At 47.3% G+C, this 24,431-nt stretch overlaps 1 long non-coding RNA gene and 1 pseudogene across 1 annotated transcript in view; one reads left to right on the forward strand and one right to left on the reverse strand.

Moving 5' to 3' along the window:
* The window catches only part of LOC142047690 (uncharacterized), a 459,131-nt gene that overhangs the window by 349,811 nt on the left and 84,889 nt on the right, over window positions 1-24,431 (forward strand). The gene's annotated exons all lie outside the window — the stretch shown is intronic.
* Window positions 5,443-21,927, reverse strand: LOC116822727 (tripartite motif-containing protein 10-like; annotated as a pseudogene).

The raw sequence follows: 24,431 nt of genomic DNA on the forward strand, positions 1-24,431 counted from the left end.
CTGAGGGCTGACACATACCTCTCCTTTACCCAGTGAGAGGTCTCCTCTATCACTCTCTCCCAGCCTCGTTAGCTTCAATTTTGAGCAGGACAGGCTCTCCCATTAGAGCTGCTCACTGACTGGGAGATGCTCTCCTCTCACGCTGGCACATTCTCCATTTCTCTACAGGCTACCAATGGAGCTACCCCACTGAATGCCAACTTCTACATCTGGTCTTAAGTAGCTTTCTCCTGTGCCCTATCTTCCTCTCTGTTCCTGACCTGGAAGTGGTGGATGCATTTAGCAGAAGGAGCTTTTCCTCAAGGGTTTAAGCTGTTACCTGCCTCTCTGCTCCCTCCTCACTAAAAGTTCTTACTAACTTCCTTGCTGTTTCTCTGCAGCTGGGAATGGACCAACCCAGCAAGGGAGCAGGAGAGCAAAGCAAGCAATGAGAACTAATAAATTGTTCACATTAAACAGGCTGCAAACTGCAGAGACGTCTCTGCTGAGTCTCAGGTGCCAAGACAAAGGCAAATCCCTGGAATCTGGAGCGCCCAACTAGAACAGGCTGCTGGGTAGTGTGAGAAATCGTCCCAGCCTCTCTCAGAGCTGAGCTTGCCCCTAACTCTCTGAGTGTCTCTCTCTCTCTCCTCAGCGAATTGACTCTGATCCAGACACGACTCATCCCAACCTCGTCCTGTCAGAGGATCAGAAAAGTGTGAGATTGGACATGCACGGAAGATCTGCTCACAACCCTGAGAGATTTGACACTGAGCTCTGTGTGCTGGGCGTGAGGGCTTCACCTTGGGGAGACATTGCTGGGAAGTGGAGGTGGATAGGGATCCTGGTCTGTGGGGTAGCCAGAGAGTCTGTGAGGAGAAAAGGAATGGATCAGCCTTATCCTGAGGGGGAGATCTGGTGTGGAGTGGTGCTGGTGGGTCAGTTCTGGGTTCTCACCTCCCCTGTGACCCCCTGCCCTGAGCCAGGAACTCAAGAGGATCCGGGTTGTCTGGACTGGAAAAGGGTAGGTGACATTTTTTGATGCTGGTAATGAGGCCCCGATCTTCACTTTCCCTTCGGCCTCTGTCCTTGGTGAGGAGAATCCACCCCTGGCTCTGGTAGGGGCAGGAGCTCAGCTCAGACTGTGTCCCTCAGGCATGGGGTGGGAGACTATACCACTGGGGACCCTGGAATCAGCCTCTGAAGTCTCAGACACCCTTGTCTCACCATCTGGATGACTGCTGCCATCTGCAGTCTCTATGACCCTGGATGTATTTTGCATTCTCTGGATCTCAAACCATAGAAAGCAGGGAATGATTGAGGTAGAGTAGCCAATCTCATTGTCCAAGGATTTGTAGCCTGTTTGTCCAGGGGAACCCGATCTTCACTTTCCTTCGACCTCTCCTTGGTGAGAGATCCACCCTGGCTCTGGTAGGGGCAGGAGCTCAGCTCAGACTGTGTCCCTCAGCATGGGGTGGGGAGACTATATCACTGGGACCCCTGGAATCAGCCTCTGAATCTCAGACACCTTGTCTCCATCCTGGATGACTGCTGCCATCTGCAGTCTCTATGACCTGGATGTATTTGCATTCTCTGGGACTCTCAAACCATAGAAAGCAGGGAATGATTGAGGTAGAGTAGCCAATCTCATTGTCCAAGGATTTTGTAGCCTGTTTGTCCAGTGGGAACTTGGGGACCCAGCTCAGAAGTGTCATTGAGACGTGGCAGGAATAGCCCCTGGGAATTAAAAAAATAAAAAGCACTTCTTTAGCTGCAAACATCCTAATCTCTGCGACTCTGAACTGCTCCCATCTACGACCCTCTAGTTCCTTCTCTCTGGGTATTGCTACACTACGGATTATTTCGATTTACATAAACCGGTTTTATAAAACAATTGTAATAAAGTCGAGTGCACGTGCCACTCTAAGCACATTAATTCGGTGGTGTGTGCGTCCATGTACCGAGGCTAGAGTCGATTTCAAGAGCGTTGCACTGTGGGTAGCTATCCCGTAGCTATCCATAGTTCCGCAGTCTCCCTGCCCATTGGAATTCTGGGTTGAGATCCCAATGCATGATGGTGCAAAAACAGTGTCGCGGTGATTCTGGTAAATGTCGTCACCATCCTTCCTCCGTGAAAGCAATGAACAGACAACATTTCACGTCCTTTTTCCTTGGATTGCCCTTGGCAGACTCCATAGCACGGCAACCATGGAGCCATTTTGCCTTTTGTAACTGTCACCGTATGTGGACTGGATGCCGCTGACAGAGGCGGTACTGCAGTGCTACACAGCAGCATTCATTTGCTATTTCAAGTAGCAGAGATGGTTACCAGTTGTTCTGTACTGTCTACTGTGCCATTGTAAATTGGCAATGAGATGATGGTTACCATCATTTGTACCATCTGCTGCTGTCACGGGTGCTCCTGACTGGCCTTAGTGAGGTCGGCTGGGGTGCAAAGACAAAATGGAATGACTCTCTGAGTCAATTCCTCCCTTATGTTGATTCTAAAAATAGAGTCAGTCCTGCCTAGATATGGGCAAGTGTACTAGAGAACCAGTGTATCAAGAACCAGAGAGCACAGCCACTCCTTGTGAGATCCTGCAGAAATGATGAGCTGCATGCCATTCATGGGGTGCCCCTGCAACAGCCCCACCGTTGATTCCCTTCTCCCCCAACCTTTCTGGGCTACTTGTGGCAAATGTCCCCCATTTGTGTGATGAAGTAATAAGAATGCAGGAATAAGAAATACTGACTTTTTAGTGAGATAAAATGAGGGGGGGTAGCCTCCACCTGCTATGATAGTCCAGGCAGTACAGAATCTTTTCTTTACACCATGAAAGGGGGGGGAAAGGGCTGATGAAACTCAGCCCCAGTTGCTATGATGAGGACAGTTACTAGCCATTCTTACTACCACCAGAATGACTGGGAATCATTCCTATTTTACCCAGGCGCCCCCCAGACAACCTCACCTGAGGCCAGCCAGGAGCACTCACAGGCTGATGATGACAATGGATAGCATCATATTGTACCATCTGCCACCAGAAAGGGGAGAGGATGCTGCTATTCATTGCCGCCGCACCGCATGTACCAGCAGCATGCAGTAGACATAGAGTGACATATAAAAAGTCAAAAACTATTTTTCCCTTTTCTTTCATGGGAAGAGAGAGGATAAATGACGACATATACCCTGAAACACCCCGACATGTTTTTGACCCTACAGGCATTGGGAGCTCAGCCAAGATGCAAATGCTTTCGGAGACTGGGGACTGTGGGATAGCTGGAGTCCTTCAGTAACCCTTCCCTCCCTCCAGCGTCCATTTGGTTCTTTGGCTTTCCGTACGCTTGTCACACAGCACTGTGCTGTGGTCTCTGTCTATCATAGCCTGGAGATTTTTTCAAATCTTTCTCATTTCATCTTCTGTAAAGAGGCTGTGATAGAACAGTTTGTCTCCCCATACAGCGATCAGATCCAGTATCTCCCGTACGGTCCACTCTGGAGCTCTCTTTGGATTGGGACTGCATTGCCACCCGTGCTGATCAGAGTCCACGCTGGGCAAACAGCAAAATGAAATTCAAAAGTTCATGGGGCTTTTCCTGTCTCCCTGGCCAGTGCATCCGACTCCAGATTGCTGTCCAGAGCGGTCACAATGGTGCACTGTGGATAGCGCCCAGAGGCCAATACCATTGAATTGCAGCCACACTAACCCTAATCTGACATGGCATACCGATTCGAGTGCTACTCCCTCGTTGGGAGGAGTACAGAAACCAGTTAAAGAGCTCTTTATATCGATATAAAGGGCCTGTTGTGTGACGGGTGCAGCATTAAATCGGTTTTACACTGCTAAATCAGTTTAAAAACGCGTAGTTAGACCAGTCCTCTATGACTTCTAGAATCTCCTCCCTCTTCCCTTTCGGGATAGGGGGCAGAAGGAGAGTGAAGAACCCCTGGAGCTGCAACAGCAGGGATACATCACATCTCTCTATGTGCAGACAGATGCATGTATATCTATCATTTTCTATAGAGATAGAAAGTCATGTACCTTTATTAGCTATTTTTCTCACTGTTTCTTGAGGCTTTGTTACACTTGCACGTGTGCAGTGCTAGGAGTTACAAGCTGTCTTCGTACAGCTGTTTAGGGAAAGCGCTGCAGTGTGGGCACACTGACAGCTACCAGTGCTGCAGTTGCCACATTTGCAGCATTTGCAGCACTGTTGGAGTGGTGCATATGGGCAGCTACCCACAGAGCACCTTGTCCCATTTTGGCGCCATGGATTGTGGGAAGGGGCAGAGGGGACGGGTCATTCTGCTTCCTGTCCCAACGCCCTGTGATGCATCGCTTCACATCCCAGTAATCCCTGTTTTTCCATCCACGTTGCGCCATCTTGATCTCTCAACGGTTTTGTGCAGCGTGATTTCTGTAGGAAATGGAGCCCGAACTGCTGAGTAGTATGTAATGGTCTCGCCAGCACATCACGTTTGGCAGTTGAGCTATTCCTTATGATCCAAAGTGATGAGGAGTCCGACGATTAAATCTATTCACCTGATGGTACGACATGAATTGTACTGGCATTCACGGAAATGCTCAGCACCGTGGACCGCCGCTTTTGGGCTCGGGAAACAAGCACTGAGTGGTGGGATCAATGATCATGGAAGTCTGGATGACGAGCAGGCTGCAGAACTTTCGAATGAGAAAAACCACTTTCATAGGAACTGTGTGCTCAGCTCACCTCACCCTGCGGTGCAAGGACATGAGATTGAGAGCTGCCTCTGGTGGAGAAGTGAGTGGCTATTGCAATCTGAAGCTGGCAAAACTCCCATTGCTTTCACGGAGGAAGGAATGAGTGACGACATTTACCCAGAATCACCCGCGACACTGTTTTTGCACCATCATGCATTGGGATCTCAACCCAGAATTCCAATGGGCAGGGGAGACTGCGGGAACTATGGGATAGCTACGGGATAGCTACCCACAGTGCAACGCTCTGGAAATCGACTCTAGCCTCGGTACATGGACGCACACACCACCGAATTAATGTGCTTAGAGTGGCCACGTGCACTCGACTTTATACAATCTGTTTTATAAAACCGGTTTATGTAAAATCGAAATAATCCCGTAGTGTAGACATACCCAGAGAGAAGGAACTAGAGGGTCGGTAGATGGGAGCAGTTCAGAGTCGCAGAGATTAGGATGTTTGCAGCTAAAGAAGTGCTTTTTATTTTTTTTAATTCCCAGGGGGCTATTCCTGCCACGTCTCAATGACACTTCCTGAGCTGGGGTCCCCAAGTTCCCCTGGACAAACAGGCTACAAAATCCTTGGGACAATGAGATTGGCTACTCTACCTCAATCATTCCCTGCTTTCTATGGTTTGAGAGTCCAGAGAATGCAAAATACATCCAGGGTCATAGAGACTGCAGATGGCAGCAGTCATCCAGGATGGTAGAGACAAGGGTGTCTGAGACTTCAGAGGCTGATTCCAGGGTCCCCAGTGATATAGTCTCCCCACCCCATGCCTGAGGGACACAGTCTGAGCTGAGCTCCTGCCCCTACCCAGAGCCAGGGGTGGATTCTCTCACCAAGGACAGAGGCCGAAGGGAAAGTGAAGATCGGGGCCTCATTACCAGCATCAAAAAATGTCACCTACCCCCTTTTACAGTCCAGACAAACCCGGATCCTCTTGAGTTCCTGGCTCAGGGGCAGGGGGGTCACAGGGGAGGTGAGAACCCAGAACTGACCCCACCAGCACCACTCCACAGCCCAGATCTCCCCCTCAGGATTAAGGCTGATCCATTCCTTCCTCCTCACAGACTCTCTGGCTACCCCCACAGACCAGGATCCCCTATCCCCCACCTCCACTTCCCAGCAATGTCTCCCCAAGGTGAAGCCCTCACAGCCCAGCACACAGAGCTCAGTGTCAAATCTCTCAGGGTTGTTGAGCAGATCCTTCCGTGCATGTCCACATCTCACACTTTTCTGATCCTCTGACAGGACGAGGTTGGGATGAGTCGTGTCTGGATCCAGAGTCACATTCGCTGAGGAGAGAGAGAGAGACACTCAGAGAGTTAGGGGCAGAGCTCAGCTCTGAGAGAGGCTGGGACGATTTCTCACACTACCCAGCAGCCCTGTTCTAGTTGGGACGCTCCAGGATTCCAGGGATTTGCCTTTGTCTTGGGCACCTGAGACTCAGCAGAGACGTCTCTGCAGTTTCGCAGCCTGTTTAATGTGAACAACTTTATTAGTTTCTCATTTGCTTGCATAGGCTTCTGCTTCCTGCTCCCCCTGCTGGGGTTGGTCCATTCCCAGCTGCAGAGAAACAGCAAGGAAGTTAGTAGAAACTTTTAGTGAGGAGGGAGCAGAAGAGGCAGGTAACAGCTTTAAACCCTTGAGGAAAGCTCCTTCTGCTAAATGCATCCACCACTTCCAGGTCAGGGAACAGAGAGGAAGATAGGGCACAGGAGAAAGCTACTTAAGACCAGAGTGTAGAAGTTGGCATTCAGTGGGGTAGCTCCATTGGTAGCCTGTAGAGAATGGAGAATGTGCCAGCGTGAGAGGGAGAGCATCTCCCCAGTCAGTGAGCAGCTCTAATGGGAGAGCCCTGTCCTGCTCAAATGAAAGCTAAGAGGCTGGAGAAGAGTGATAGAGGAGACCTCTCCACTGGGGTAAAGGAGAGGTATGTGTCAGCCCTCAGGGAAGAGATCTCTTTACTCATTCCTCTCAATTTAATATTAAAAAGGATTATGAATGTCTGACCCAAGGTCAGAGTTAAGGGTATTTGGACGCTAGTGCATGAGAGTGCTTCTGTTCACCATCATGGACACGAACTCAGCACTAATTTTGGTGTCCTATTGTTTGATTGCTTGGGATCACCTTACTGTTTAATGTGTTTATTTTTAAGGCTGTGTGCATCATGCCCAGTGTTGCTTGGATTGGTAACTTTAGCAACAATTTCATGAAAAATATTTCATGCAATTTTGTCATAATTTAAAGATAATCTACACATGAAATCTCACCTTGTATGTGTGCTCCCAGGGATCCTCTTATTTTTGTCTTCAGTTCAGACGGCAGAGTGTCTGGAGGGGAAAAGAATAAAAGAGATGAGATTTTCTGCTTTCATATTGGTAACAGCATTCTCACTCTTAACTGCTCTGACAAGGCGTACATACCCTGCATTAGGCAGGAAAGGGATAATCCCACACTATGGGCAGAGGAAGTCCCACCCCGTAGACCCTTCTGGGCATGCTTTGATTGCTGTGCTAGTATAAAAAAGAGCAACCCAGCTCAGTCTTGGCTGACCGCCAAAGAGGAAGGACTCTTGGTGGAGGCTTCAGCTCAGGAGCCATTACACCCCTTGCCCCTGCAGAAGACGCTGATCCCAAGACCCAGACAAGAGACCTGTTGCATACAGATGACTGACTGGAGTCGGAGTCCTGGCAATTGAAGAACCCAGAGACCCTAACATCATATGGACTGCAGCCTCCAGAAGACTGGTAGGAAGTGATCCAGGGAGGTGGAGTGAGTGGTATCTCCCACCCATGTAATGTCATCAGGCTGTGATTGGATTCACAGCTGACCCAGTGGCTGACTACTCTTCCACTGTTAGGACCCTGGGTCAGGACCTGGTGGGTTTGGGACCTGATGGAGTCAGGTGGCCCCAGGTCCCCTACCCTGGCCATCATCCTATTTTTGATGGTGGCCCCTGGATTTGGCCATTAGGCCATGCTGCCCTGCAGTCAAGGGCCAATATACTGACTCTGGCCACTAGGCCACACTGCCCTGCACCAAAGGGTTGCTGCATGGACTCTAGCACTAGGCCATGCTGCCCACCACTGGAGGGCTGCTATATAGACTCTGGTCACTAGCCCACTCTGCCTTGCATTCAAGGGTTGCCGGTTTGATTCTGGCCATTGGGCCACACTGTTGTGAGACCCATGACAGTCTGGTAGACTGTAACCGTGGTCTCAGTGCACCATGATACACCCTGAAAGGGGATGGAGTGTCCATACACCTCCACAACTGCTATAACTGTGTCTTTATTTTGACAGAGAAACAGACAGAGACTCAAGTCTTTAATATTAAATATAAGATAATCTGAAACCTCCTATGTCCTCTTTCATTGAGGAAACTCTCAGCAATGGAATCAATATCCACTAAGCCTCACAACAATCCTAGGACATATAATCTGTAAGAGAGGTTTGTTTTTCCTTTGTCATGCCCTCCCCACTCCAGGCCACAGCTGGTTTGTCTCATTCACCTACTGCGTTTTGTCAGACCCTAGAGCCAGATCCTGCAAAGACTTTAGCTTGAATGTAACTTTACTCACTTTGGTCCCTTCAACTTTAAGGCGATGTTGAGAGTTTACAGGATCAGGACTCTCAGCTGTAATGTCTTAGGGTCTATTTACTGAGCATCAGGGGTTGGACTAGATGATCTCCTAAGGTCCCTTCCAATCCTGATATTCTATGATTCTGTGATCTCTACAGAACTCAGAACAGTGGGCCCCTTGTCCTCCATAGACTGAAATACAAATAATAAATTATTCTTGTCAATGTGGAAATTTGAGCTGGGAAAGGATTGGCTCAATGGACCAGATTCACCCCTAACCAGGCAAAGGGATAGAGGGGGGGCAGGTTGTGACTCCTCTATTCAGTGGCTGCAGAGGCCTGTGCAGACTTTGGCACAGGCCAAGGATGCCCCAAGATCTATCTAGAATAGCAACCTTATTTCTCTGACCCCCATGCAAGTTCTGTGGTACAGAGAGATACTCAGGGTCCCCAAATTAGGCCCTTTTGTTAAATTTGGGCCTCAGTGTTGTGACTTTTGTAAATCATGAATTAATCTGAGATGTCCTGACACCTGGGCCCCTGTTACACCTGCTCAATTTCTCTACTTTCCACGTCTCATAAAATAGATATGTCATCTAATTATGCACCAATTGGCCAGAGCCCATCCCCTCCTACAGTCTCAGAGGCTCATCCCAATTTCCCCTCCTAGATTCCTACTCAGTACCTTTGAATTTCCTCAGAGCCTCCATTAGAGCAATAGATTTCTGGGCAAAATTGCTGAGTCTCTTTTCCAGTTCAGGAAAAATCTCCACTGGTTGCTGGAATTTCCCCTTCTCACACCTGGAGAGAAATAACTTCACATTCTTCTATTTCATATAGTGACTCATAATTTCTTGCTAGTGAGGTGCTGCTCTAATGGGCCTGGAGTTAGAATTCCTCCACTTCTCCCGTCCTCAGAGCAGGCGCAGAACAGGCCATGGCTGTGCAACCTCCCCCCCACCCCCCCCAAGATCTCATTAATATTCTTTAACTCTGGTCTGGCAAGAGCAGCTCTAGGGATAAAAGGGGAATTGATTCTCCATGGTCAAGTCATCTGGTGGCCTCCATTTCCTGATGGGCAGGAAGTTCCCAAGTTAGAATTCCTCCACTTCTCCCGTCCTCAGAGCAGGCGCAGAACAGGCCATGGCTGTGCAACCTCCCGCCCACCCCCCCCAAGATCTCATTAATATTCTTTAACTCTGGTCTGGCAAGAGCAGCTCTAGGGATAAAAGGGGAATTGATTCTCCATGGTCAAGTCATCTGGTGGCCTCCATTTCCTGATGGGCAGGAAGTTCCCATGTTAAGTGTTGTAGAAATCTGTTCATGAGCAGCTACCTGAGACACCAACTCCCCACCTCATTCCACACAGGTCTCCAAACAGTCCTCAGATGGGAAAGACTCTTAATCACTGCTGGCTGAGGCTGAATGGTAACCAGGGCCCCAGTAGAGAAAGGCCCATTTTCCATTCCCACAATCTCAAGCCAGCCAGTCCCCCAGGGATGTAACATAACTAGGAAATACTTTAGGTCAATCTTTCCCACTGAATGGATCATCTCAAAGCCTTCAGGATGAAGTTTGATCAGAGATATTTGTATCCAAAATGTAACCTTCCCCACACATTTAGCTGTGTGGCCCTGGGGAGATGTGGCACTAACATGGTTTTCATATGTGCCGACTTCCCCGCTAGCTGAGGGGTGCTCAACCTCCCGCTTCAGTCTGCCCCTGCCCTCACTCTAAACCTTCCTCCAAATCCCCACTTCCACCCCACTTCTTCCCACCGCCACTCTGCCCCATCTCTCCTCTTCCCTGCCACTTTCTGTCCCCTCCCCTGAGCATGCCCCATCCCCACTCCTCTCACTCCCTACTGGAGCCTGCTGAATGTCACGAATCATTTGATTATGGCAGCTGGGAGGAGCTGGGGGGAGGGTGAAAGAGGGGGGAGCAAGGCTGCCGGTAGGTGCTGAGCACCCGCTAATTTTTCTCCCTGAGTGCTCCAGCCCTGGACCACCCATGGAGTCAGCACCTACACCAGTTTCCAAACCTTTTCCCAGCATTGTGAAGTGTGAGGGGGAGTGAGAAGGAGCCCCATACCACTCAAGGTGCTTCTGACATCCTAGAGGGGAGAGAGAGAGAAAGAATCTCTGTACCACCTGACACCCACCAGGGATCCAAGGGAAGCAGTACTGCAAATATGGGGACAAGAGGCCCTGTCCTGTCCCCAGAGCCATGGATTCATTAAGCTAGTGGGGCTTTTCCATCTCTAATCTCAATGTCTGTAATGCTGCAAAGAGAAATAGTAATTCACGTTTCAGGAATGCACACACTGAGTTACACTGAGCTCTCTGACTGCTGAACCCCATGTGCCCTGTCCCTGTGTTGGTATCTGGAGTATTTCTAACTCAGTCTCACCTGCAGGAATTCATTCACTGTCTTCTGACACTTCCCTTCCATCTCATGGATCAGCTCACTGAGACAGGAAATCTTTTCAGAGAGTTTGGTGACATTTTCACTTTGCATCTTCCCAATCTCCTTGTCCAAATTTTCCAGCTGGGCCAGCAGGAGTCACTCGTGTTCCTCCAGGAACTGCCTCAGTTACTGATATTCAGATACAATTTTCTGCCTCTTGGTTTGTTTCTGTTTCTGTATAAAAATAAGAAAAGAGTTGGTCAGGGACAAGAATGGAGCCTTGCATCCTTTCATGGAGTTCTGGAGTGTACAGGAGGGAGAACTTCTTTGCAATCCCTGCCCTGTGGTTACTAGGGAGAGGATTTTCTCACATCTTCCCATTTGGCCTCAATATTTATTAAAGGGATATTTCCATATCTGATGTGGTTAGGATATTGTATGATAATGGCCTCTGGGAATTCCAGAGCAACAGGAGGCAGAACTTTACACTTCACTGACAGAGATGCCAGGGGAAAAAAATGAATCAAATAATTACACAGGGCAAGAAATGACTGCAGATGCAGCAGACAGTGCTGCACAGGTGACATTCAGTTTGCTTTGGGAGGAATTTTGTGAAAGCTACAAGGGCTAGAAATTAACTGATAAACTGAAATGAAACCTTCAGTTCTTTACATGGATCTATCCCGGCAATCCATGATCATGGAGAAATTCACACAAGTCCATCTTCACCAAGGCCAGAGAGGAATCTTACTACTAACTGCAAGTCCTTGCAGGCTAATAACAATGGGCACCTACCAAATATTCCTGGCTCTTTCACTCTCCAGCCATTTTAAATCCCAGCAGCTTTTCTCTTTCTTCTCTCAGTGTCTTCAGATGGGCCTGAATTTTTTCCTGAAGAAACAGAAATGATTTGGCTGGTTTTATTTTGAGCTTAACAGTGCATGTGTCTAGGGGTTGATTTTACACCCAAGCCCTAGGACTCTGTAGATCACTGCCAGTCCTACTAGGTTTATGGCACCAGGGACACCAAAAAAATGAGATCTTATTAATGCAGACTGGGAGTGTGTCATATTCAGACTTGTTACCAATTAAGGTTCAATCTTTTCAGGAATTAGAGAGAGACCTCAATTATCCAAGCTTGATTGGTAGGTGTGACGGGATCCCCAGGATGAAGCCTGGGACGATGGGACTGCTGTGCCCCTTAACTCTCCAGTCTGGGATGTCTCTCACAATGCTTTGCTAATGACAAGCAGCAAACCCCTCCAGGTGCTGACATCACTCAGCACAACAGCATGTGGAGCCCCACCCCCAGCTAGATTGCATGAATGCTACAGGCACACTCATGAATCACACAGAGAAAGGCACCAGCCAAATCCTCCCAGCTCGCAACACTATACTTCAGGAATATATCATCTTCAACCGCTCAAGATGAGCATTGCAAATGTTAGTTCACCACTTCGTCATTGGAAAGTCGATATATAGTAGCCTTTGCAAACCTGAGCAATTTACCGGACACTTGGGGCAAACTCACTGGTAAAGATAAACAGTAAAACAAGTTTATTAACTACAAAATATAGATTTTGAGTGGTTATAAGTGATAGGCAAAAAGTCAGAGTGGTTACCAAAAGAAAAGAAAATATAAGCAGCATAGCTTAGTGGTTAACGCCCTGGACTGGACCTAAGTTCTGTTCCTAGTTCTACCATCTATCTGCTGGGGGACCAGACAGGTCCCCTGTCAGTGCTTCCAGTTCCCCTCCCACCCTTTCTCTTGTCTAGTTAGACTGAAAACTGCTGAGGGCAGGATTGTCCCTCACTGTGTTTTGTTCAGAGCCCAGCACAATTGAGGTAATCTCATATGGGCTCTTTGGGGGCTACAGTGATGCAAATAACACTCGTAATATAATAATACAAAGTAGTAACAACAGTAGCTTGACTTTTCCAGCCTGAAGGCAACATTCTCACGTAGCTTGGACTGCAGCTCCACTGATCATTAACAGTTTCTGTTCTGTAGAAAGTTCCCTTATTTCACCAGTGGGACCTGAGTTTGAAAAGGATTCAGCTTTTTTGAATTTTTTATTTGTAATTTACTTTTCATATCATGTTTCATACAACGAAGGCTTCACATAGCTCATATTACAAAGGATGAATATAAAAAGAATGACACAAGCATGTTGGGACAAAATTAGAAAGGCCAAGGCTCAAAATTAGATTAAACTAGCTAGAGAAATAAACAGTAACAACAAAACATTCTACAAATACTATAGAAGCAAGATGAAGACCAAGGACAGAGTAGGCCAATTACTCAAAGAGGGGGCAAAGACAATAACAGAAAATGTGGAAATAGCAGAAGTGCTAAATGACTTTTTGTTTCAGTTTTCACCAAAAAACTTGGTAGCAACTGGACATCTAACATAGTGAAAACCAGTGAAAATAAGGTAGAATCTGCAGCTAAAATAGGGAAAGAACAAGTTAAAAATTACTAAGGCAATGTCTACACTACGACTTCTAGCAGTACAGCTGTGCCACTGTAAGGTCTGTCGTGTAGCCTGTCTTTGCCTCTAAGAGAGAACTCTCCTGCCAACATAATTAAGCCACCCATAACAAGTGGCATTAGCTATGTCTGCAGGACGGGACAGCTGTCCACACCAGCACTTTTGCCAGTGAAACTTACATCGGTCAGGAGCGTGTTTTTTTCACACCCTGACTGACAAAAATTTTAATGACATAAGTGGTAGTGTAGATAAAGCCTAAGATGAGTTAGATGTCTTCAAGTCAACAGGGCCTGATGAAATATGTTCTAGAATACTCAAGCACTGAGGAAATATCTGAGACATTAGTGATTATCTTTGAAAACTCATGGAACATAGGAGAGTTTCCAGAGGACAGGAAGAGAGCAAATATAGTGGTAATCTATAAAAGCGGGAATAAGGACAACCTGGGGAATTACATAGGAGTCAGTTAAACGTCAGTACCCAGAAAGATAATGGAGCAAATAGTCAGTCAGTCAATTTGCAAACACCTCGAAGATAATAAGGGTCATAAGTAACAGTCAGTCAACATAGATCTATCATCAACAAATCATGTCAAACCAACCTAATAACTTTCTTTAAGAGGGTAACAAGCCTTGTGGAAGGGGGAAGTGGTAGATGTGGTATATCTTGATTTTAGTAAGAATTTTTGATACTGTCTCACATGAGCCTCTCAGAAACAAACTAGGGAAATATAGCCTAGATTGAGCAACTATAAGATTAGTGCATAACTGGTTGGAAAACCATTCCCAGAGAGTAGTTACCAGCGTTTCACAGTAAAGCCTAGAAAGGCATCCTGAGTAGGGTCCTACAGGGATTGGTCCTGGGTCTGGTTCTGTTCAATATCTTCATACATTATTTAGATCAGTGGTTCTCTAAGTATGTGGCACACCACTCTATGGTGGCACAGAGGAACATCTGTGGGGGCAAGCAGTCCTGTTCCACCTCCACACCCAGCTTCACCCTCACTCCTTCTCCATCCTCAGACAAGCTCCAACTTCAGTCACAGTTTCACTCCACCCCCAGCCCAGCTCTGCCCTCATTCCCTCTCTACTCTGTTGGGATGGTGCCAAATTGGTGTGGCCACACTGAATGAATTGTGTGAGCATAACTTGGCATGACATAAACATGGCTTAATAGCAGCAGAGGATCCTGGGAACAGGTTCCCTTTAAGCAGGAGCAAATTTAATAAAGAACTGTAAATTGGTTGACAAATATCACATGTATAAAGTTTGAGCATGGAGCACAGGTTGATCTGGTTATAGTGACCTTACAGCAGGAACGTCACACAGAGAGATAGAGTGAATGATTGATGAGTGAGAAAACGTGGGGTGATCTTTGTTCGGTACTGCCTCCCCCGAGCCCCTTCTAAACTACTTATCAGGTAAAAATTCATAACTACATGCCCACTGGGCACGCTTTTAAGACGTGTGACTCCTTTGAGGAAAAAGAGTATAAGAATCAAGCAAAGTAAATTACTGTGCTTGGGATTTCATAATTGATACTTGAAGAAGCTTGCAACGCTGCTAGACAGAGTATACAAAACTCTTCTCTGTGGGCGTGAGTAGGACTGTGACCAAGGCCTTGCCTTGAGGGAAGCTGAGACAGACCAGAGGACTGAGAAGAACAGACAATGAGAGAAGAAACCATTTATAAAATTGGTAACCACCTTCTCTGTTTGTCAAGCAGGAATTGTGTGAGGCTAGTGCAGGGCCTGTTTGGGTATGTTTGTGAAAGAAAGACTCGTTAAGAGGAATGTACAGCTCTTAATGTCTAACATAGGAGTTATGTGCTTGATATAACCCTTTACCGCTTGTATAATTCCTTCTCAATAAACTGTTGTGTATTGAAGATAATTACTGTGGACCTTTTTCACTGATATGACCGTAATCCACTCCACCGGGAGCCAGTATAGATTCACCAGTGCGCCCTGGTGTCAACACACTCCAAGATCAGCTCCACTTCTAGCCTCAACTCCTGCTACGTCCCCATTTCTAACCCCAGCACCACCTTCAGCCCAAGATCCACTGCTGAGGAAGTGTGACACTGAGCCAAGAAGCGGTTAAGCTCTAGCAGGCTAACTAATCCAGATTCAACTGTTAGAAGATAATGATTGTATATTTGTGTGTGTTTGCATACAAATTGTTAGAGGTTAACAATGTAACCAAACTGTTCCTGTCTGGCACTGTATTCTCTTAATTCAGAGATCAAAAGGAGTTGTTAACATTTACATGAACAATGAATGTAGTAATATCATTGTCTTTATTTCTCTTTGAAGTATGTAGCAAACTAGCTGTAAATGACGGGAGATGGGCAGTTGCCTTATGTTAATCCATGCAGCTAATTACAGGTGGTGCTTAGTAAATAGGAGGTCTACTTCAAAGCCACAATGCTCCACCCAAGGAATGCCTGCTGTCAGGGCTGCGGGGGTGGGTGGGAAGTGGGGCAATTGCCCCAGGCCCCTTAGGGGCCCCCACGGGAGTTTTCAGGGGCCCCCATGAGAGTTTTCGGCAGGTCTTCAGCGGCAGGTCCTTCAGTGCTGCTGAACACACCCAGATCAAGTGAAAGACCTGCTGCCAAAGACCTGGAGCTGTTTCATTACTGGAGGTTTTTAGCACCTATCAGAAATGGTCTAGTTTTTACTTAGTCCTGCCTTACGTGCAGGGGACTGGACTACTGCAAGGGGCCTCCACAGTCCCGTGACCTTTGAAGGCCCCTTCCAGTTCTACACTTTGATGATTCTATGATGCAGTTACACCAATAGCTGTGAGAGGCAACTTGCAATGAAATTAATCTGTAATTAAAGTCCAAAGTTATTACTCATAAAACTTGACAGCAATTCCTTACCTTGTACTGCTAGGTAGACTGCTCTATATGAACCACAATGTGAGCTTGGAGAGCCCAGGAGAGAGGGCAAACCACACAGATAGAAGTTTGATCCTCTTCCCGGAAAAGTTGGAGAGGCTGCTGTGATCCCCACACACCCTTTCCTATTCTGATCCCTTTTCTGCCTGTAAAATAGCTGTTTGGTTGTTTTGATATATGTTGCCAGCTACCTGTTTGGCCTGAGATTTCCCTGTTGAACAGTTTCTCTGTACCGAGGGCAGGAGACGTATATTATTCCTCCCAGCACTAGGTGATGCAGGCTTGGCAGAAATTGTGTCCCACTGCAGAGTGACAGATTCTCTGAAATATTCCAGACTGATGGGACATGTAGCTTCATCCTGGAGACTTTCCACGCAGTTCTCTGGTCATGCTTCTTCTGGGCAGTATAATAGGGTAACGTTCACTATCATGAGCTCAGAAACATGCTGCATTTGCACCAACTTGATGTTTCCCTTCCCTTCCCTTTCCCTCGATCAGTCAGCAACAGCAAATGGCACAAATGCCCACTTTTGTCCAAAAAGTGGGATGTGATGCAGAGGAACATGCCGGGGGTGGGGAAGCGGAGATGCAGCTCCCTGGAGGGGGGGAAGCAGAGCTGGGGGAGGCAGTGTTCCAGCATGGGGGGAGGGAAGCAGGGTTCCAGCAACAGGCAACAGCCTTGTGTGTGGGGACCCACATGGTTCCAGTGACTGGCAACAGCCTCACGTGGGGTGGGGAGCTCAGGTGAGTGGCTGGCGGTGTCCAGTTTTCTCTTGGGGAAACATGGTCACCCTACTTTTGTGAAATATGAATCACTAGGGCTCAGATCCTGCAATCAGCCCATTGTGTTCAATCATGGAGCTTCATGGGGCATCAGCATCACCTGTGACGATGAACTTGCAGGAGCGGCGTCTCTATGGCTCAGGGGTGATATTCAATTCACAGCTAAAAATGTGGCAAAGCTGGAATCAGTGTTTGAAAGGCCTATTCTGATTTACACAAGGCTGCTCTGGCAGTGGAAAGGGGCCTTGGTGCTAGTTGTCTCCCAATAATTGACATGATTGTTAACACCTCAGCTCCTGCAAGTATGTGATTAGGAGAGTTTCAACCATAGGCACTGACTTCTCATTTAGCTGGTGGGTGCCCCACACCAGCTCTTCCCCCTCCCCTGAGGCAAGTCCCGAGGTCCCTCTCCCACTCCGCCCCTCCCCGAAGTGCCTCCCACCAGCCACTTGCTACTTTCTGCCCCATCCTGTCTTAAGGTTAGTGAGGAGGGGAAGGGGCAGAGAGGAGTGAGTGGAGGGGCAGTCCCACTCTATAGCTGATGGGTGGGGCAGCCCCAGGGCCACCACAGCAGCAGCCTCGGTCAGCTCCCTGGGTGCTTAGCAGCCTCTATTTTTTCTCCATGGGTGCTTGAACCCCTGAGCACCCATGGAGTAGGCACCTATGGTCTCAACTTTCATTTTCTAAGTTCCTCAATCTTCTGGCTGCAAAGAAAAACCAGAAAAACCTGAATATGTGACCCAAGCGCATCCGAAAGGCTTAGAACCTGAAAGGCAAATGAAAAGAGCCCAACATTTAGTCTTTTAATTATTATTATGAATCTCATAATAGCAATATCCATCCCCTGGGGGAGATCAGACTCACGATTCTTGAACACTTTAGTTTGGCAGTACCATGACACCGAGTATTCAGCTTTTAACTCTTTGTTAACCAAAAGGAAGACCATCATTAGCTAAACAGAACATTCACTAGAAAGAGAGGTAGGGAGGGAAGGGTATGGGAATGAGGATGGAGCTGTGAGGTCCCAAACTGCAAACAGACCTAGCCCCCATGAATTGGGGGAGAAGTAAAAGGATAAGGCATCTATATTTTTAAAGGTCATTAGACCCTTAGCTGGAGAAGACAGGCCTGAAAACATAAACTGATTGATGCCAATGCAGTACTGCCAGCACCAAGACCCTGATCCAGAATGGGACTTGGGCATTGCTGTACTGTGAGTCCTGGTGCCTAGAAAAATCACTGAAACAACATTGTGATCCACAAAGCCAGAGACACCTAGGGTCCCTATACAATACACGGGGAGAGACAGGAGCCTCAGAATGTGATCCATGAAAGACAAGTTAGGTGGGGAGTTATTGGGCATGAAGATAAATGTCTATGTCCTAAAACTTACCCCCCCTCAAGGTGTTTGGCACCTAAGTCTGGGCTTCAGGGAAGTGTTCGACTCTGCTAGAGACCCACAACTGGGAACCCTCTCCTTGGAGCCCAGCAGGTTAGGCACCTGAGCTGTGTCTTTCAGGAAATGCAGGAGGAGGAAGGAGAGGTGCTGCCACCTCGTTTAACATAACGGAGTGCCAGCTGCTATAGTTAAGATTAAGACAGTTTTCTGTTTAAAGCTGGACTCTTCTAAGACTATGTTCAGACTACTCACCTAGATGAGATATATTGATCCTCGAATGCGCTCCCTTCGACTCCAGAATTCCACCAGGGCAAGCGGCAGTAGTGGAGTCGACGGGGGAGCCGTGGCCATTGATCCCACGCTGTTAGGATGGAAGGTAAGTCAAAATAAGGTACGTCAACTTCAGCTACGCTATTCCTGTAGCTGAAGTTGAGTATCTTACATCAACCCCCCTCCTCCCCCAGAGTAGACCAGACCTAAGTGCTGTAAAATCCACGTGGTTACTCAGATTGCCTGGAGATTTGCTGTGCATTATGGGGATGTGATGCTCCATCAGTGTTCCAAGTTTGGGGTCATATGTCCTAGTGGTTCCTGAGAATGGACCTCACCCCCTATATCTTCTCCAAAAGTTGCCATGGTTTAGAACTGTATATTTGTCCAGAGCTGAGGATCAAACCACAGTTCTGACCCTGGCACAATGGTCTCTTTTTCTTGAGGGTTGCCCTTGCAGAGTGCATGGCACCCAGTTGCCATGTGGGGGAACAAAATTCAGACTGTGATTAGCAAAAGAGTTTGGCTGTACTGTTAAGTTCTTGACTAAGGGTCAGGCATCAAGGAACAACACTGAGTAGGTGCAGAGAGGCAGTCAGACAGAGAGAGGGAGGGTTAGGGAGTGGAAAGCAACAAATCATGGACTTGAGAGGATCAAGGGGCAATTTTTCAGCCATTGAACCTAATATACAGGCAGCGTGAGTTCAAATGCAGCCCTACGCAGAAATCATAATTTATTGTAGAAAGGGGCATAATGGTATTCTCTGCCTCTGTCAAAGGGGTATTTTTTATTTTTGGGAAAATGCAGTCTGAGCACAGCAGAAAATTTGTGTATCATGCTGTTGCACTCTGTACCTCAAAGCAGCACCCTGGAATCCTCATCTTGACCCCATCATATAATTATGATATATTTCATACAACGCATGCCATGTAGGATATCATATGAAAGGTCATGATCTGCTGAAACCCCCTGTTCTGTCCAAAATATGTATATTGCTAGTGTGTATGAAGATATGAGATTTTGCTGTATGGTTGTTACTGAAATATTTTGTAAGATTGAGCATATCTAATGCTATTTCTCCAGTGACAATGACAAATAAGGTGACCAACACCTGGGCAGGAACTGAATGATCATCACCAGCCACTGACCAGCAGGGGAATAGTAAACAATAGATTTACCACTCCATGACTGTCACATGAGCATCATACAATGGGAGATTAATCAACTCTGTGGCTCAGCAAAGCCCAGCAGGACATGTCTGGGCTAGTATTTTCCAGGCATATAGACTAAAAGAAAAAAATAAGGGCCAATAGCATCATGTCAAGGTCGTCCTCCTCTCCCACTTATGCTGGAAGCAACAAGAATGCTGTGAATACAAAGACTTCAACTGAAGAGACTGGCCCAAGGCTTAAAAAGGTAAGTCTGTGTATTAAGAACTGTAACATCCAGTGGGGTGAGAAAACTGCTTGATCTAAATACTGCCTAGTGTACAAAAGTTTAAAATTTAGACTATATGCTTACCTTTTATTTCCTTTAGTAACTATCTCTGACCTTTTGTGCTTACCACTTATAATCACTTAAAATCTATCTTTCTGTAGTTAATAAATACGTTTTATATTTCACCTAAAACAGTGTGTTTTGGTTGATGTGGTTGGGAAATCTCAGCTCAGGTTACAAAGGCAAGTGTGTGTCCTCTCCACATCAAGGGAGAGGTGGATTGAGTAATACATTTATATTGGTCAGGCTTCTGACCAGGGCAAGGTGGTACAGCTGTGGGTTGCAAGGCTGGGAATCTGGGAGGAATTGGCTGGTGCCTTTCTCTGGGTGATTTGTGAGTGGCTCTGAGAGCATTCATGCAATCTAGCTGGGTTTGAGGCTCTACATGCTGTTCTACTGAGTGATAACACCACCTGGAGGGGTTTGCTGCTTGACACTAGCAAGCATTGTGTGATATAGTCCATGTTGGAGATTTAAGGCAGCACAGCAGTACCCCAATTCCAGGCTGTACATTTTGGATCCTGTCACATGTGTATTTTCCAGTGGGAAGCTGGACCCACAGCCTTCTTCACACGCAGAGTGCATGAGGACCCCAGATCAGTAGATCTTGGAGGGAACACTCCATTCATAGAATATCAGGGTTGGAAGGGACCTCAGGAGATCATCTAGTCCAACCCCCTGCCCAAAGCTTTCTGCAGATTTTTTTTTTTTTTTTAACCCCAGATCCCTGTAATGGCCCCCTTGAAAGCTGAACTCACAAGCCTGGGTTTAGCAGGCCAACGCTCAAACCACTGAGCTATCCCTCCCCCCAAGTGGCATTGGGCAGTTCCTTCCTCTCACAGCTATCAACCCAAGCTCTCTGCAGATTCAGGGACACGTCACTGTATCAGTTATGCTTGGGGCACATTTTCAAACTTTTCTTTCCAATCATATGGGCTGGAGCGTTACTTTCGGGTTGCTGATTTTCTTTTTATGAAACCCGAGGATCTGTTTTAAATCATCTGACTCAAGAGATGGGACCCTACGGAAAAGCCCATAGTATCTGTGATTATATGCTTAGTGCAGCAGGGCTAACGCTGCTACGTTCGTGATTAATGCGAATGTTCTGCTGGCAGTGCCTGGACTGTCAGGGATGTGGTGGGAGCAGCTCATTCCCTCCATTCCTGGCCTGGTCTGGCATTAGCACAGACCCCTCTTGCTTCAGTCCTGTGTGCAAGAGAAGCTCACACAGAGTCTAGTACCCACCTCCCCCTAATGAACAGTGCGGGGTGACAGGCTGGGGCAGCGTCAGTAGCCAGGCCTCCCTGCACTTGCCCAGAGGAAGGAGTCTGCAGAGGAGAGATTTAGGTGGAGCCAGAGATCAAGGGAGAATGTGGGAAACTGAGAGACTCTGTGGATCTGAAAGAATTTAGTCTGAAAATTAAAAGGATTGAATTAACCAGAATCCAAAGTGTTACCTACCTTGTATTTCTGGGCAGGCTGCTCCATGAGAAGCACTGTATGAGACCTGTGCTCAGGGGATCTCTCACAAACCACACACACGGCTTCCCAGTCCTCTTCACAGAACAGGTTAAGTTTCTCCCAGTGTCTCACAAGCAGATTCTTATTTCCTGTTCCTAAATGCAGTTGTTTTATTTTTTCCACTATATTTGCTAGCTGATAGTTATTCCGGAGAGCCCCTTTCCGGATCAGGGCTCTGCAACTGGGGCAGCACAAAGGGTCATAGTCCCCCTCTGTCCATGTCTCACAGTGCAGAGTGATGCAGCCTTGGCAGAAGTTGTGTCCTCAGTCTATGGTCACTGGGTCTGTCAGATATTCCAGGCAGATGGGACATTTGGTTTCCTCTTGGATTTCCTGTACAGGAATCACTGAGGCCATGGCTGCTGGGATCTCTTGGCTTCTGTTCTCTCTGCATCAGAAATAGTTTTGCTGATAATGGGAGCTCCCTGTCAGCTGCACAGGTGCAGAATGAAGTGAAGAAAAAGGAGAGGTGGGGAGAAGGAGCAGGAGAAAGATAAGAAAAGAAGGAAGTAGGAACTACATAGATAAGGAACTGGAGTAGAAAGGTGTAAAGAAACAAAAAGGCAATGAAAGGAAAAGGGGCGAGGGAAACAAACAAACAAGATGACAAATGCTTAAAGTCAGGGTATGTCTACACAGTACATGTCCAGGTGGGAGTCGGGCTGGATTGTCCTCTAGTGGCTAGCCCAAACCTCCATAGCTGCACTGCTATTGACAGTGTGCTAGCTCCAGCAGATTCAACATGTGGACTTCTACCCGGGCTGAGAATCACACCTCCCAGGTGCTGTGTAGATGTGCTCTCGTGGAGGAGGGATAGCTCAGTGGTTTGAGCATTAGCTTGCTAAACCCAGGGTTGTGAGTTCAATCCTTGAGGGGACCACTTAGGGATCTAGGGCAAAATCAGTACTTGGTCCTGCCAGCAAAGGCAGGGGGCTGGACTTGATGACCTTTCAAGGTCCTTTCAAGTTCTACAAGAAAGATATGTCTCAATCAAACTAGGACATTCTTAATTCACAAGGGTGTCCACAGCCACTTGCACTGAAACAAAACTAGGTGGGAACTAAACCCCATTGAGTTATTTCAGTGACACTGCATGGGAAGAGAAGCCTTGGCCTGACTGTGTCTTGCTGAACATCTAGCTACCTGCCTGGGACCAGCTGGGCTACAGGAGCTTCCTGAGTTAAGGTCAGAAGCAGCTGGTGTATACGAGTGACAAGGCATGAAAACAGCAGCAACCCTTGAGATGAAGAGTCATATTATGGTTACAGTCCAGCCCCTTCAAAACACCAGCTAAGAGCTGGAAAGAATTTAGGTTTAAACTTTGTAAAACACAGAAGGGAAAAGAACAATCCTACCACCGCCACCCTAATCCAGCTGCCCCAGTCTCTTCCAATCATTTTTTCTCCTTTGTCCAATACTGAGCTCATAATTACTGTGTGGACTGGTTCTGAGGGGGGAAAATACAAGCCAGGGATCCTAGTTTTGGTTTTGCTGGATTCTAGGGAGAGGTGTGCCAGCTTGAAGAGCAGGGACAATGGGGACTGCACAGTATACAAAGACGGATATGCTGAGTCCACAATTAGCACAATCTACTCCTCTGCACAGGCTCTTTGCTGCTACAGCTCCCTGGAAATATTTCCCACCAACACATAGTCTAGATTCTGACTCAGGTTGTATCATTGCTTCTTTGACCTCAGCTTTTAGCCAGTATTTGGGGACTTTTAGGTTCTTCCATTGGCAGGATAAATTAATTATAGGAGTCAGGTATTTCTTTGGTGCAGTCATTATTATTTACAATATCCACACATTCCTGTGCCCCTGACACAGTAGAAACAAAAAACTGCAGGCAGTTTCCTTACTCAGAACTCCACATCTGCCTTTCTAGGGACTCCTGTGCCTCAAGCAAGCTCTGTCTTTCCTGCCAGGATCACACTCACGACTGCTTCTCTTTGTCTCTGCCTCACACACACATAAAGCTGTCAGCCTGTCCCTCAGACCCTGTGTTTTCAGCTAGCTCCAGGGAAACCCCTCTTAAGCCTGGTCTACACTTAAAACATACATCAGCCCAGTTCTGTCCCTCAGGGCTGGGAGAAATTGTGTGCCCTGAGTGCCACAGCTAGCCCCCAGTGCAGACAATGGAATTCTTCCATTGACCTGGCTATCGCCTCTCAGAAAGGGTGATTAACTAGAGGGATGGAATAACCATTTCCATCAACATAGGAAGCATGTGCAGTAAGGTGCTTCAGCCACACAGTTGTAGCCCTCTAGCTGTGCCGCTGCAGTGCAGACATTCCTTTACTCTTCCTGAGGCCTGGCCTGCACCTAAAACTTAGGTTGGCCTAGCTACATCGCTCAGGACAGTGAAATATTTCACACTTTGTGTGATGTAGTTATGTCTCTCTAGCCTCTGATGTAGACACAGCTAGGTCAATAGGAGAATTCTTTGTTGCCCTAACTAGTGCCTCTCCCAGACGTTGACTAACTGCACTGATGGAAAAAACCCTTCTATCGATGTAAGAAGTGTCTACACTACAGTGCTACAGCATCTTAGACACACCCTTAGGGTATGGCTACACTTGAAATTTGAAAGCGCTGCTGCGGCAGCGCTTTGAAGTGTGAGTGTGGTCAGAACGCCAGCGCTGGGAGAGAGCTCTCCCAGCACTGCATGTAAACCACATCCTCTACGGGTGTAGCGTGCAGTGCTGGGAGCCGCGCTCCCAGTGCTGCCACACTGATTACAATGAGGCTTTACAGCGCTGCATCTTGCAGTGCTCAGGGGGGTGTTTTATCACACCCCTGAGCGCGCAAGTTGTGGCGCTGTAAAGTGCCAGAGTAGCCAAGTCCTTAGACTGCAATCCACA

Source organism: Chelonoidis abingdonii, chromosome 13, assembly GCF_003597395.2.
Source record: "Chelonoidis abingdonii isolate Lonesome George chromosome 13, CheloAbing_2.0, whole genome shotgun sequence".
In the NCBI taxonomy this organism is placed as follows: Eukaryota; Metazoa; Chordata; order Testudines; family Testudinidae; genus Chelonoidis; species Chelonoidis abingdonii.